Source organism: Lissotriton helveticus, chromosome 5_1, assembly GCF_964261635.1.
Source record: "Lissotriton helveticus chromosome 5_1, aLisHel1.1, whole genome shotgun sequence".
Taxonomy (NCBI): domain Eukaryota; kingdom Metazoa; phylum Chordata; class Amphibia; order Caudata; family Salamandridae; genus Lissotriton; species Lissotriton helveticus.
This window is the reverse complement of record NC_136065.1, coordinates 257,414,875-257,427,704: the sequence shown is the minus strand read 5'-3', so window position 1 is coordinate 257,427,704 and position 12,830 is coordinate 257,414,875.

Genomic DNA, 12,830 nt, shown 5'->3' with positions numbered 1-12,830 from the left:
GTAGTGAGTGTGTAGACTTTATAGCATTTGGTAATGGCAGGATGTGGTCAACCTTGCATTGACTCCTGCATAAACAGGGGTTTGCACGGGGATCACAATTATCCAGCCTATTTTTAATCAGGGCCATAGGTATACCAGAACCATTTGTCCACAAGAATGGAATAATGATTTATCAAATATTCGAAAAACAATGGTTCTAACGCAGTATTACAAATGCTTCATTTGTGGTAATGCCTAGCGATATAATAATAAATGCGGTTTCAAGAAACACAGGAGAGATAAGGAACAATCATAGGTTAATCCTGTATGTTAAAGCATGTAACCACAGGCATGCCAAAATGTGCATTGGCCTGTCTATTTTAGTGTACCCCATGCCTTCCCTAATTTGTATTTACCAAGTTTGCGGTGTGACGTGACACTACACTTCAAGCTTAGAGAACAAAACACTGCACTAAAAGCTTAGGGAACAAAACAACAAGGCATAGAAACGGAAGCAGAGAATTTCTAGCAGTGATGTTCACGCATGTTCCACCCGTACATCTCCCAAATGTACACAGCATGCCCATGCAACTAGTCAGGCCCTTCCATAAAGATGGAGTCACTAGCCCACATGGTCAGGGAGGTACAAGCCAAACACTGACAGCCCCATCCCTTGCATGCACAACTGTGGATGAGCGAATCCCCTGTCCTGCACACGGGCATTACATTACTAAGGCTTTGTGAGCTATCACTTCCACTCCCAGGTTACCAAAAGCATACAGACAACACACATGCTCAAAAGACGGGAAGAGATGGAGAGATACTGCTCATTTAAGTAGGGTGCGGGAAAACATATGTTGTAATCCGGGACTGTGCTCCCATTCTGTACTAATGTTCGCGGCATATGTTACACCCAAAACTACCATGCTGCCGGAGCTCTGCAATCACAGAATCTCTTATATGGATCGAACTGGAATGTTGCCCTAAAATCGACTTAAACTTTCAGGTTTCAATCGTTTTATTTCCACTTTTGTTTCACAACACTCTCTTAAGAAACAAAGGCTTTCAAGACATTAAACAAAAGCCCTCTCAACATTCTCCACCCCTTCCCCACATAAGGCCTTAATATTCTAGTTGTTCACGTCGCCATGCATGAGTCCAATCCAAGCGATCAGGCTCGTGACCAATGTCTCCTTTCCGGCCAACATCCAGAGACGTTTAAAGGAACGGGCAAAGCAACTGTCCAGGGCCCCATCATTCAAGGAGGCCCTGGGAGGTGAACTTTCTTTCTCTCTGTCTCACCTCCGTCTTTTTATATATCTCAATCTCTCTCCTTCTGTCCCCTGGAAAGACTTAATTTAAATGTTTTGTGTGACCACATTTCGAGGGTTTGTTTGGCATCCTGTGGGTTTGAATCAGCAGAAAATGGGTAATAAAATTCAAAGTTGTTCTGAACAGGGAGGGGGTTCCAAAACGTTCCACCGGGGTCTCCTAAATCCTTAAAATGACACTGAGACAATTGATCTCTACCTCTTCTTGGTGTCCATCAACCGTAGATCCTCTTCAGAAATGGCTTGTGGATGCAGTCCCGGCTAGAAATCGAAATAATGTCATTCTTTATAGGCTAGCTTACACTTTTCCAAATCCCTTGCAGCAAATATTACAATCTGGTGCTTATCCTTGCCGCCAAAGTGCAAGAATTACATATTGACTCCAAAAGCACGAAGGATATTGTTTACCCTTTGGTATCATGTAGGTTCTCTTCTGAAAGGAACACCATTAAAATCCTTTGAGGGCATGTATCCAGATTGAAATCTCTTATTGCATGTTTTAGTAGGATCGCAACCATGGGCAGGCCCATAGGATACGGGTAAGTCTACTGAGAGAGCGCAAATTGGGAAAAAATATAGAAGTGCACCATATTTACAAGCACGTTGCATCAGTTTAGTAAAGATTACATAAGAGTGTTTAATTAAAATAGAATGCATATATCAGTGTGAGAAGCTAATGTAGAAGTGTATAGAGATGTTAGAATGATGTTGAAATCCCATGTTATGTGGCTGTTGTAGGGGAAAATGTAATTCTGCTAAACGTAGAAATGTGTAGGCCACATGGCAGTTCACAGAGAACGAAAGATGCTGTTACACTTTCACATGAGATGGATTTTCATGTTGTCGTAATTCAAAGTATTATTGATCATAGAACTGAAATATATGTTTTATAGAAGTGTTTCATATAACCATTGTGTGTAATAAGTTAGAATACTGTTTAAACTAAGAAATTAAAGGTTACAGAGTGCACAGGCCCGTTTCATGTAATTCTAATAGGCCTGAATAGAGAAAGTCATTTCTTTAGATCTGCATGTGCTAGTTAAAGGAAGGTCATGTTAAGCATAAATTGCAGAGACTGCTCGAAGGGTTTACGACTTAGAAGATACGGTGGAGGCCGGAATTTGGGGCCCACAGTACAAGTGTCTGTTTGCAGGTGCGAGGAGGTTCTAATCAAGAGAGTGATGAATAGACTTTTGTTCAGGGAGCCAGGCACAGGCCTGGAGGAGGCTTCAGGAATTTCCTGGGGGGTACCGTCCTGCCGGAGAAGAGCCTGAGAAGCAAGGTCACCACGCTAACGATGGGCCCAGAGGAGTATCAGCATGGAAAATGCCAATTCCGACACCACGTGAGGGGCGTCTCTAAGGGGCGTTTCTATTGTAAATGTGATTTTTGTATTAGGGACAGCACCTCTGGGTGGAGTTAGAGCAGATGGTCTGAGGAACCACAGAGAGCGGATGGGTAGGCAGATAGGTTAACTGCGAGACATCGATTCACCACGAAGATTAAGGAAAGTGTGTGATCTTCTTTGGAAGTCACCACGGCTGACACCTTTTTAGGTAAAGATTCTGCTAAGTAGGGATGTCACTTAGTCTAGTGTAGGGACAGTCTAACCTGAATTTTTCCTTTCTGTAAATGACTTACAAGCTACAGCTTGTGTCTATTCTTGCAACTCTGATGATATTTGAATTGGGTTTGGTGATATTCTTCTGCCGACTAAGAGCATTTAGAAAATTCATGTTTGTATTGATACCCGTATACCTTTTAAACCTTATTTTGAGATGTTTGTATCTCCAGTTAACTTTGGCTTTATAATAAACTTTTAAAACTTATTCGTAGTAGGTGGTTCTTTAGAGTGGTGTAAGTCCTTAACTGATTGACCTAGTAGTGGATTGCCTTTTACTCTATGACAGGTACCAACGGTCTAGTCGACCCGAGTTGGGATCTAGATCTATAATAATAGACCAGAAATCCCGCGTTAACAGTTGGTAGCAGAGTGAGGATGGTTACCTTCTTGAGGAAGGTGATCTAGACTAGGTTAAGATTACGCCAAGGTCCCTAGAGATCGAGAGATGTCCTGCCGAAGAAGGTGCTGACGGCGAGAGAAAAGCAGCAGGGTCGGACGTGAGTGAGTATAACAAGGGTCATGCGTTGACAGATTGCGGTGTTTTGTGTTGTATCTGTATTGTAATGTCATGCGGAGTTGAATGCCTGTAGTGTGATTGAGAGAGGAATGTGAGCGCGCGCAACCTGGTAAACTGGGAAATCTTAAGTTCGGGGAAGAGCTAAGTGGTTCGGGTGTATCGAACATCCAGAGTAGTTGTCGACCAGAGTAAAGGGGGTCATGAGGTACCATTGATCGCCCGCAGGACCGAGATAGGGGGAATGCAAGAGTGAGTGTGTGGGTAACGGACGCAGGGCTAAAGTTACCGTGTGCAAGTAACCTATCAGTTAAGGCGGTTGTCTGGACATACACGGAAAGACATTTCGTCAGTTAAGGTGACAATTACAGTTAGACTGTGGGCGTACAGTCAAGAAAAGTGATCGCTTGGTCGGAAGTAATCATTTTTTCAGAGTATGAATGGGATGCATGCATGACCGGGAGACGAGCGGAGAAAGGAGGGGAACTGCTGCGAAGGGGGAGAGTGACGTCAGCGAGAGCCGCGCTGTGATAGGCCGGTCGGTGTGAAGCCACGCTGAGACGAGTGATGTCAGCGAGAGCCGCGCTGTGATAGGCCGGTTAGTGAGAAGCCGCGCTGTGATAGGGCGGTTGGTGTGACGTCAGCGAGAAGCCGCGCTGTGATAGGCCGGTTAGCGAGAACCGCGCTGAGATTGGTGGATTGTCATCAGGAACTAAACGAATGCGGAGAAAATAGGAATTTTGTAGGTTTTAACATGAAGTGTTTTAAATGTTTGAGAGCGATCTTTAAGAGAAAAAGAAGAGAATCTTATTACGGGGAAGAGGCACCGCCAGAGGGTACACCAGCTCACTATATGGCAACGAATGTTGGGCTACATACTATACTGTGGCTTGATGCTTGGAGTAAGATTACAGAAGGGAATGAGGAACTGACTTTTCCGAAATACGGAACGTTTAGACTAGAAGTGTTGCATCAGCTGAAAGCAGTTATGTCCTCACTGAGACCTTTGCCTAGACCAACACAGTTTGAGGCCCTTAATGCGTGGATTAGGGCGGCGCACAACAGGAATCAGAACAGACGCCAGGAAAGGGTAAGGCGATCAGTAAGAGCAGTGCAAGATGCCAAATGGGATGCGGAAGCCAATAAATGGAGGGTACAGACGATTGAAGTGGATAAGTTGTACCCAATGAGAGAGGTTACAGGAGAAAAGAGACTCATAGAAGAGGATGACGAGAGCGAGTCGGAGGATGGCCTAATAAATAGGTTGCTGATAGATAGACCGCCTCCGGACAATAGGGAGATAGAAGGTACTGAGCTCCCAAGGGAAGATAGGGTTGAAGGGAATAGGCCACTCCCTATAACGAATTGGGTACATACCAAAGGTGAGAGGACACCGCAACATAGTCCAGTACAGAGTGTAGTCGGAAGGGTTGTGGTGCAGAAGATGCCAGCGACAGAGAGGGCTGAGCCTTATGGTTTGCCAGATGCTCTTCAAGTACCCGTTACCATAGGTCCTATAGTGTCGGTTTATCACCCAGAGAAAGGGAGAGAGGAAGAACAGGTACAGCTAGAAAGAGAAAGAGTTGAGATGGAAGGAAGAAATAACACGACAAATGCCTGGAGGCAATTGCCAGGACCGATAACGTGGAGCACCCCATTGGATTCAGCAGTGGATCCCGTAACAGAGCAGGGGGGTCAGAGAGGACCGATGGACCTGAGGGGACCACGGCCTGAATCCTACAAAGAGCTGAGGGCTGACTTGAGAGAATGGGATAGGTCCACAGAAGCACCGAGCAACAGGTCAAGAGCAGAACCTGAATGGGGAAGTCGAGGCAACGGGACAGTATCTCACTGCGGGGCTAGCGAAAGCGGTCAGGAGTGGGATGGTAAAAGTCAGGAGAGTAGAGGAGTTACACGTCATATTGACGGTGGAAATGGACAGGAGCGAAAAGGTAGAAGTATGGAGTGTGGAGAGATGTCTCGTCTCATTCAAAGTGAGGGAGACCAAAGGACACAAGAGTACAGGGACAGATTTAAGTGCACTCTCCACGCACCTGGTGATAATGTACAGCACTGGAATCGTGGGAACATGGGAAACCGTGAAGGATCTTGCCATGTGTCGAGAGATCAGAGATCACAGGCAAATTGCGAAGGCATGGGGAATAATGGAATGTCTTACAATGCACCTAGAGAAACCAGGCAGAATGAGAAATGTGGGACTATGGGAAATAGAGAAGTGTTTCACCATACACCCAGAGAGGATGGAACTGCATGGGACCTGGAGAGATGGGAACATGGGAGGACTCCCCATAACACGCCTGAGCCCAGACGAAGGACTCAGAGCTGTGATGGGAGAGATGTAAATGGACTCTCTAGAGATAGCATACTGAAAGCTGTGATAAAAGCCAAAAGACTCGATGTGACCAGCTTAAAATCTGACCTGGATGATATAATAGAGGGTGTGTTGCCTTTAGAAAGGATTGACATATACGAACAAGATGAGCTGCTGTTTATAGCAAAGGATATTACTCGGAAGGCAAGAGCAACTCATGAGAAACTGTCTGAACTGGCAGAAAAGTATATGGTAGATTTGTCCAGAACAAAGGCATTGCAGGGTAACCATAGGTTGCATTATTCAGATCAGGACTTAGATGAGAGGAGGACTACTGGATTAAAAACACACATAAGAGTACTGATCACAGGAATAAGAGCATGGAGAGATATGGACAAATGGGAAGAGAGGTGGTCCAAAAAGGGAACTGTTAGGCGGAGCGCAAATTTGATGTCTACAGAGGGAAGGCTAATGCAGATGGAGGCATTCCCTTTGCGAGAAATAGCGAATGGGAGTTATGTACACGTGCCTTGGAGTAGAGGAGATTTAGCTGCATTTACCAACTCATTTCCGAAGTTAAGGGAGAATCCTGTAGAGTGGTACAAGCAGGTAGAGAGGTTTGTCAAGATTTCAAAGGTATTGTGGATAGATTTGAACACCTTGTTTGACATTGTGGTCCCAGGGGACTTGTGGATAGCATGCAAGGTTAGTGTCGAATGGCCAACTGCTGAACCAGAAAGGAATGCTCTTACTAATGGACCGTCAGAAAGTGTAATGTTAAAATATGAAAGGGTGATGACTTGGCTGAAAGAGAAGGTGCCACCACAAGATATAGATTGGGTAAAAATAGACCGAACAAGACAGGAACCCAAGGAAACAGTTCATGAGTATTATGAGCGATTGTTGAAAACGTTCAAACAATACAGTGGATTAGATGTAATGGATCCCAAGGAGATAGGACAGTTTGTATCGAAGTTTGTTTTGGGGTTAAGACCTGATATTTGTTTGATGATTCAGCAACATTTAATTTGTTGGCAAAACAAACCATTGGATGAGATTTTGAGATACGCAAGGTATTGCAGTGATGAAATAGATTCTAAAGCAAAGAAACTGAAAGAGAAACTGATGATGGTGCAGATGCAGTCAGCTGGAAAGGGTGGACAGCAGCAACAGGGAACAGGGACAATGGGACGGAAATCAAATAGTCAGAATAAGAACAACGAGGAAAATCTGAGACCTAGAATAGACTTTGCTACATTGAAAAAAACGACAAAGTGTCACCAGTGTCACCAGGTGGGACATTGGAAACGCGAGTGTCCCTATAACCCTGAAAACGGAGAACTAGAAGTTCTAGAGGAGGAAGTTCAAGAAGTTCCAGTTCAAGGGGTGACAGTGTCAAGGAGTAAGGTGGCCAAAGGGGGGACTTCGGCTCCACGAGCTCAGTTCCCGCAGCCACCAAAGATTACGACAGGGGGAAAGATCCATAGACAAATGCCTCTTTTTGTAGACGAAGAAGAGTGTTACTACGTCGATCCATTGACGGGACGACGTGTAAGTAGAGAAGAGGACTGTACCCTCGGGGCAGTTCTAGAAGTGGATCAAAGAGGACCGTTTGTTGAGGCTGAAGTGGCAGGGTGTCCTACAACATTCTTAGTAGATACCGGAGCTACTCGATCAACTTTGAGATCGGCAGTGGTTCCAGATCTACCAATGTCGGGGGAAACTATTCAGGTGGTAGGAGTCGCAAATAGGAGAATGACTAGCCCTTTGACGGAACCAGTGTCAGTGAAAATAGGAAACTACACCAATGAACACCAGTTTGTAGTATGTGATTCTAGTCCTGTGTGTCTGTTAGGAAGGGACTTATTGTGCAAACTGAATTGCTCAATATACTGCACACCTCAGGGAGTGGAGGTACAGACTACAGACGATGATGCTACTTTTAAAGTTGCAAATTCGAGAGTATGCATAGAACTGTATCCTACCCTGACTGTGGAGGACCTTCCTTGGGACTTACGAGATACAGTGGCATCAGAGGTATGGGATTTCACTGGAGAAGAGATAGGATTGATCAAAGGAGTAGAACCAGTGAAGATCATGGTAAAACCAAATGTTGAGTATCCAAGAACGCCCCAATACAAATTGACCCCGGAGATGATTGCAGGAATAAAACCCGTGATCGACTCTATGATTCAACAGGGAATACTGAAGGAAATCGTGGGTAGTCCATGCAACTCCCCGATTATTGGTTTGCAAAAACCTAGTGGGAAATTCAGAATAGTACAAGATCTTCGAAAAATTAATACCATAGTTGTTTCATGTTGTCCAGTGGTACCGAATTCATCAGTGATATTGTTTCAGATACCATTCCAAGCTGAGTGGTTTACAGTGATAGATCTTTGTCAGGCCTTCTTTTCAATTCTATTAGATGAGGAGAGCCAGTATCTTTTCGCTTTTAAGCTGGAAAATCGTGTTTTAACATGGTGTCGTATCCCACAAGGGTATACAGAAAGCCCATCAATTTTCAACCAGCTACTGAAGAAAAATCTTGAAAGTCTAGTACTGCCACAGGACTCGGTTCTGGTCCAGTACATAGACGACCTACTTGTTGCGTCAGGAACGGAAGAAGCTTGTAAGATAGACACCATCGCCTTGCTGAACCATTTAGCTGAAAATGGGCACAAGGTATCTCCGAGCAAATTGCAGTACTGTCTGACAGAAGTACAGTACTTGGGTCACCGGATAGATAAAGGAAAGCGCAAGGTGTCACCAGATAGGATAGAGGCGATAATGAAGATGAACTCGCCTACGACTCAGAGAGAAGTCAGGATGTTCCTAGGAATGGTTGGTTATTGCCGACAGTGGATAGCTAACTTTTCACTGAAAGCAAAACCCTTACAAAAACTGACGCACAAGGATGTGAGTGATCCGGTACCATGGGACAAGGATTGTTTGATGTCGTTCCTACAGCTGAGAGAGGACTTGTGCCGTGCTCCAGCCTTGGGGATGCCTGATTACGAAAAACCATTTTCACTTTACTGTTGCGAAAGAGAGGGCTGTGCTTTGTCAGTTTTAGTACAAACTCATGGAAATGCCCGTAGACCAGTTGCATACTTTTCGGCTACTTTAGATCCGGTAGCCGCAGCGTTGCCCGGATGTCTCAAATCCGTTGCTGCAACAGGTGTCAGCATTGAAAAGTGTGAAAACATTGTCATGGGACACCAATTAGTGGTGTATGTACCGCATTCTGTAGAACTGTTAATGACCAGGACCAAGACACAGCACTTAACCAGTAATAGGCTCACGCGCTACGAGCAAGTTATTCTTGCTGCGGAGAACGTGACCCTTAAGAGGTGCTCTGTTTTGAATCCTGCTACATTGATGCCACTTCCTAATGATATAGAAGGCGAAGAATGTGAAGATCACGATTGCCTTGATGTGACTGAACTATGCACGAAGCCAAGACCAGATATTGTGGATGAGCCGTTGACTGACCCTGATGAAATTTTCTTTGTTGATGGCTCATGTTTAAGAGACGATACTGGTCGGTTGAGAGCAGCTTATGCTGTTTGCACCATTACTGGAGTTGTGGAAGCCGCTTGCCTGGAAGGAGTACACTCCGGTCAGGAAGCCGAAATCATTGCATTGACACGTGCCTGTATAGCAGGTAGAAAAATTAGAGTCACCATTTATACCGATAGCCAATATGGTTTCGGTGTAGTTCATGATTTTGGGCAATTGTGGTCTCAGAGAGGTTACATGACCTCCTCTGGTTCGCCTATTCGAAATGGGGAATTTGTGCGACTGTTGTTAGAAGCATTACAAGGACCAGCAGCAATTGCGATTGTTAAATGTGTAGCCCACACTAAAAATACAGATTTTGTGTTGCAAGGAAATCGATATGCAGACGAAGTCGCGCGATATTGCGCGGAGCAAGGATATTCTTTCACGGAGGTGGAAGTAGGTGGGACTCAGGAAAAGACAGAGTTAAACATGGTGCTAGAAACAGTAGATACTTGGGAAGATTTGAAATACATGCAAGAAAACGCACCTGATTCTGAGAAAAAGGCATGGGAAACAGCAGGTTGTGTGAAAGGTGAAATGGATTTGTGGGTTTCAGCAGATGGAAGGGCAGTATTACCTGAGGAATTAGTGAGTCCAATGGCACGACAGATACATGGTCCAGTACACTTGGGAAGAGATGCCATGCTGAGGTTATTTAGGCAGACTTGGTATTGTCCCAAGTTCAGGATTGCGGCAGAAGCAGTGTGCAAGAGATGTGTTACATGTCAACAATTGAACGTAGGGAAAAGAACACCAGTTACAATGAGTCACATTGGGAGGTCTGGGGGGCCTTTCAACCGAATGCAATTAGATTTTATTGAGATGCCAAAAGTCAACTGCCTCAGGTATGTTCTGGTGGTTGTATGCATATTTTCCAGATGGGTCGAAGCATACCCTACACGCAGGTGCGATACAATCACAGTAGCAAAGTTGTTGCTTAGAGAATTGATCCCCCGCTTCGGGGTGCCGACCTCCCTGGAATCAGATAGAGGAACTCATTTCAACAGTGAAGTTGTGAAGATGCTTTGCTCTGCATTGAACATTGATCAGAAGTTGCACTGTAGCTATCGACCAGAAGCTTCAGGTATCGTGGAGCAGATAAATGCGACTCTGAAGTCCAGAATAGCCAAAGTATGTTCATCGACGTCCTTAAGCTGGCCTGATGCTCTGCCTTTGGTGCTCATGAGTATGCGTAGTACACCAGACAGGAGGACAGGTCTCTCTCCACATGAGGTGTTAATGGGGAGGGCAATGAGACTTCCGTCTGTTCCAACTACAGCTTTGTTGAATATTACAGATGACCTGATCCTGGATTACTGCAAGGGACTGTCTGACGCCATTCATTCTGTGTCTCTTCAGGTGCAGGCTGCTGAAGTTCCATCTTCCAGAGACCTATGTCACGATTTGTGCCCTGGTGATTGGATTCTGGTGAAGAAGCACGTCCGGAAGAACTGTCTAGACGTGCGTTGGAAGGGGCCCTACCAAATAATCCTGACAACGAATACGGCTGTAAAGTGTGGAGGGCTGCCAAACTGGATACATGCCTCCCATACTCGAAGAGTTCCAGCACCCCTAGAAGAAACAGCTCCTCTCACAGACGAAAATCCAGCTGTGGACGCCGAACCACTAGAGGGGATCAGTCAAGCTGTGGGGGTGTCGGAAGAAGTTGGGAGCGCTACAGATCCAGAAGAAGAAAGACAGGACGGCAGTGAAACTGAAGTTGCCACTGAAGGAGAAAGTTGCTGTGAATACGGCTCGGACACAGATCAGTACCAGAGTGATCAAGAACCGAGTGTGAGGACAAGAAATAGGAGAACAAGGCGTGGAGAAGCTAGTTGGCCTGAAAGAAAGCAGAGGCCGAGCTTAAAGTCAACTCCAGAGAGAACTCTTGCTCCTATATCTGAAGGCTCGGATTTGGACGAAGGTGCACAAAGACAGGAACAGGAAGGTCCGAGAAGATCGAGGAGAGTGCGAGTGCCCTGTAGAAGATACGCTACTCCTGAGTGGACCTACCTAGCTGCAGATGTCCTGTGCACGGAGATCCGGGAGGGTGAGGGAAGTGCTACCGATCAGTACTGACCCAATCATAACATTGGAAATAGTGTTGTTGATACCAGGAGTGGAGGTCGAAGGGTTGCTGACATTCACTATCCCCAATCCTCCCCTACTGAGCAGGATAAGAGACATGGTTTTAAACAGACTAGAATTTCCGACTTCTTGTTCAATGAGCCCAACACATGAGGAGATCATTCTTCATTTGGAAATATTGGAATACGTGATCAGAGCTGCCGGAACACGTATAATTCCAGATTGCTAAAGACTTTGTAAATAAACAGATTGAGAGATAACCTAGCGCCAAGTGGAAGAAGAAGAAAATTTAAGGACTTCCATTTAGTGGACGGAGAAGGGCTAGGGTTGTCTGTTGCTATAGAACTCAAAAGACTGATCTTGCAGAAGGGATTATCAGCTTCCAGGTGTGGTTCGGAAAGGCTGAAGAAGCAAATAAAAGAGACTTTGTGTTGTGAAAGAAAATCAGAACTACACTGTCTTGAGAACATGGAGGCTGGCAACCCGAACCGCAGGACAAAATGCATAGTAGGCACACTTTTAGGGGGAGTGATTTTTCTTATAGTTTTAGTAGTTACTATATCATATGTAGTGGGACATGAAAATGAAGAGAAAGCAACAAAGGAAGCAAAAATTGTATCGATACAGAAACCTACTACTGCTGGTCAAAGGGGGAATAATACAGAGAAATATAAAGCTTTACTAGCAGCTGAGACTCGTAGGTTACATGTGGATGAATCACAGGGAAATTTCAAATCAAATGCATATGCTAAATTGCTTTATGAATATATTGATGCTATGGAGGCCAAGAATTGTTATGTTTGCATGAAATTGCCAGCCTCTGTAGACGAAGGTATTAGATATCATCATCTTCCAATGACTTATGGAATCACATGTAGTTTGTTGCTGAGCATATTTTATGAACGTGATGGTTTTGAGTATTATTTTTCATATTTTGATGCTGTTTTACCAGAAGTGCCAAACTACAAGCACTTGAACAAGTGGGATTATTATAAGAGTGAAGATAGATTACAGAATGTTTCATTCCTTGGAAAACGTTGGATACTTCACATGCCCGAAGAAATAATTTGACTTGTAAAGTGTCAGAAATTGAGAAAAAGTTTATAGGGCGGGTGGATGATCGGTATAGGAGACAGAAGATCTTAAAAGCTTCAGGCCAATGGAAAACAGATTGGACCGAGGAAGAAAGGTCACACCAAAGGAAGGGTAGTAATGGTCCAATAGCATTAGATCGAGAGAAAAAGGGGAAACTGTGTATACATAGGGGTAAAACCTATTATGAAAATGTGTTTGTGGGAGAAGTAAGTTGTGAACATGCTTTCCAACTAGAATATTATAACAAGGACTTCTTGAAGGAAATGCAGGTGATCCCAAATGTATATTTTGTTTGTGGAAGAA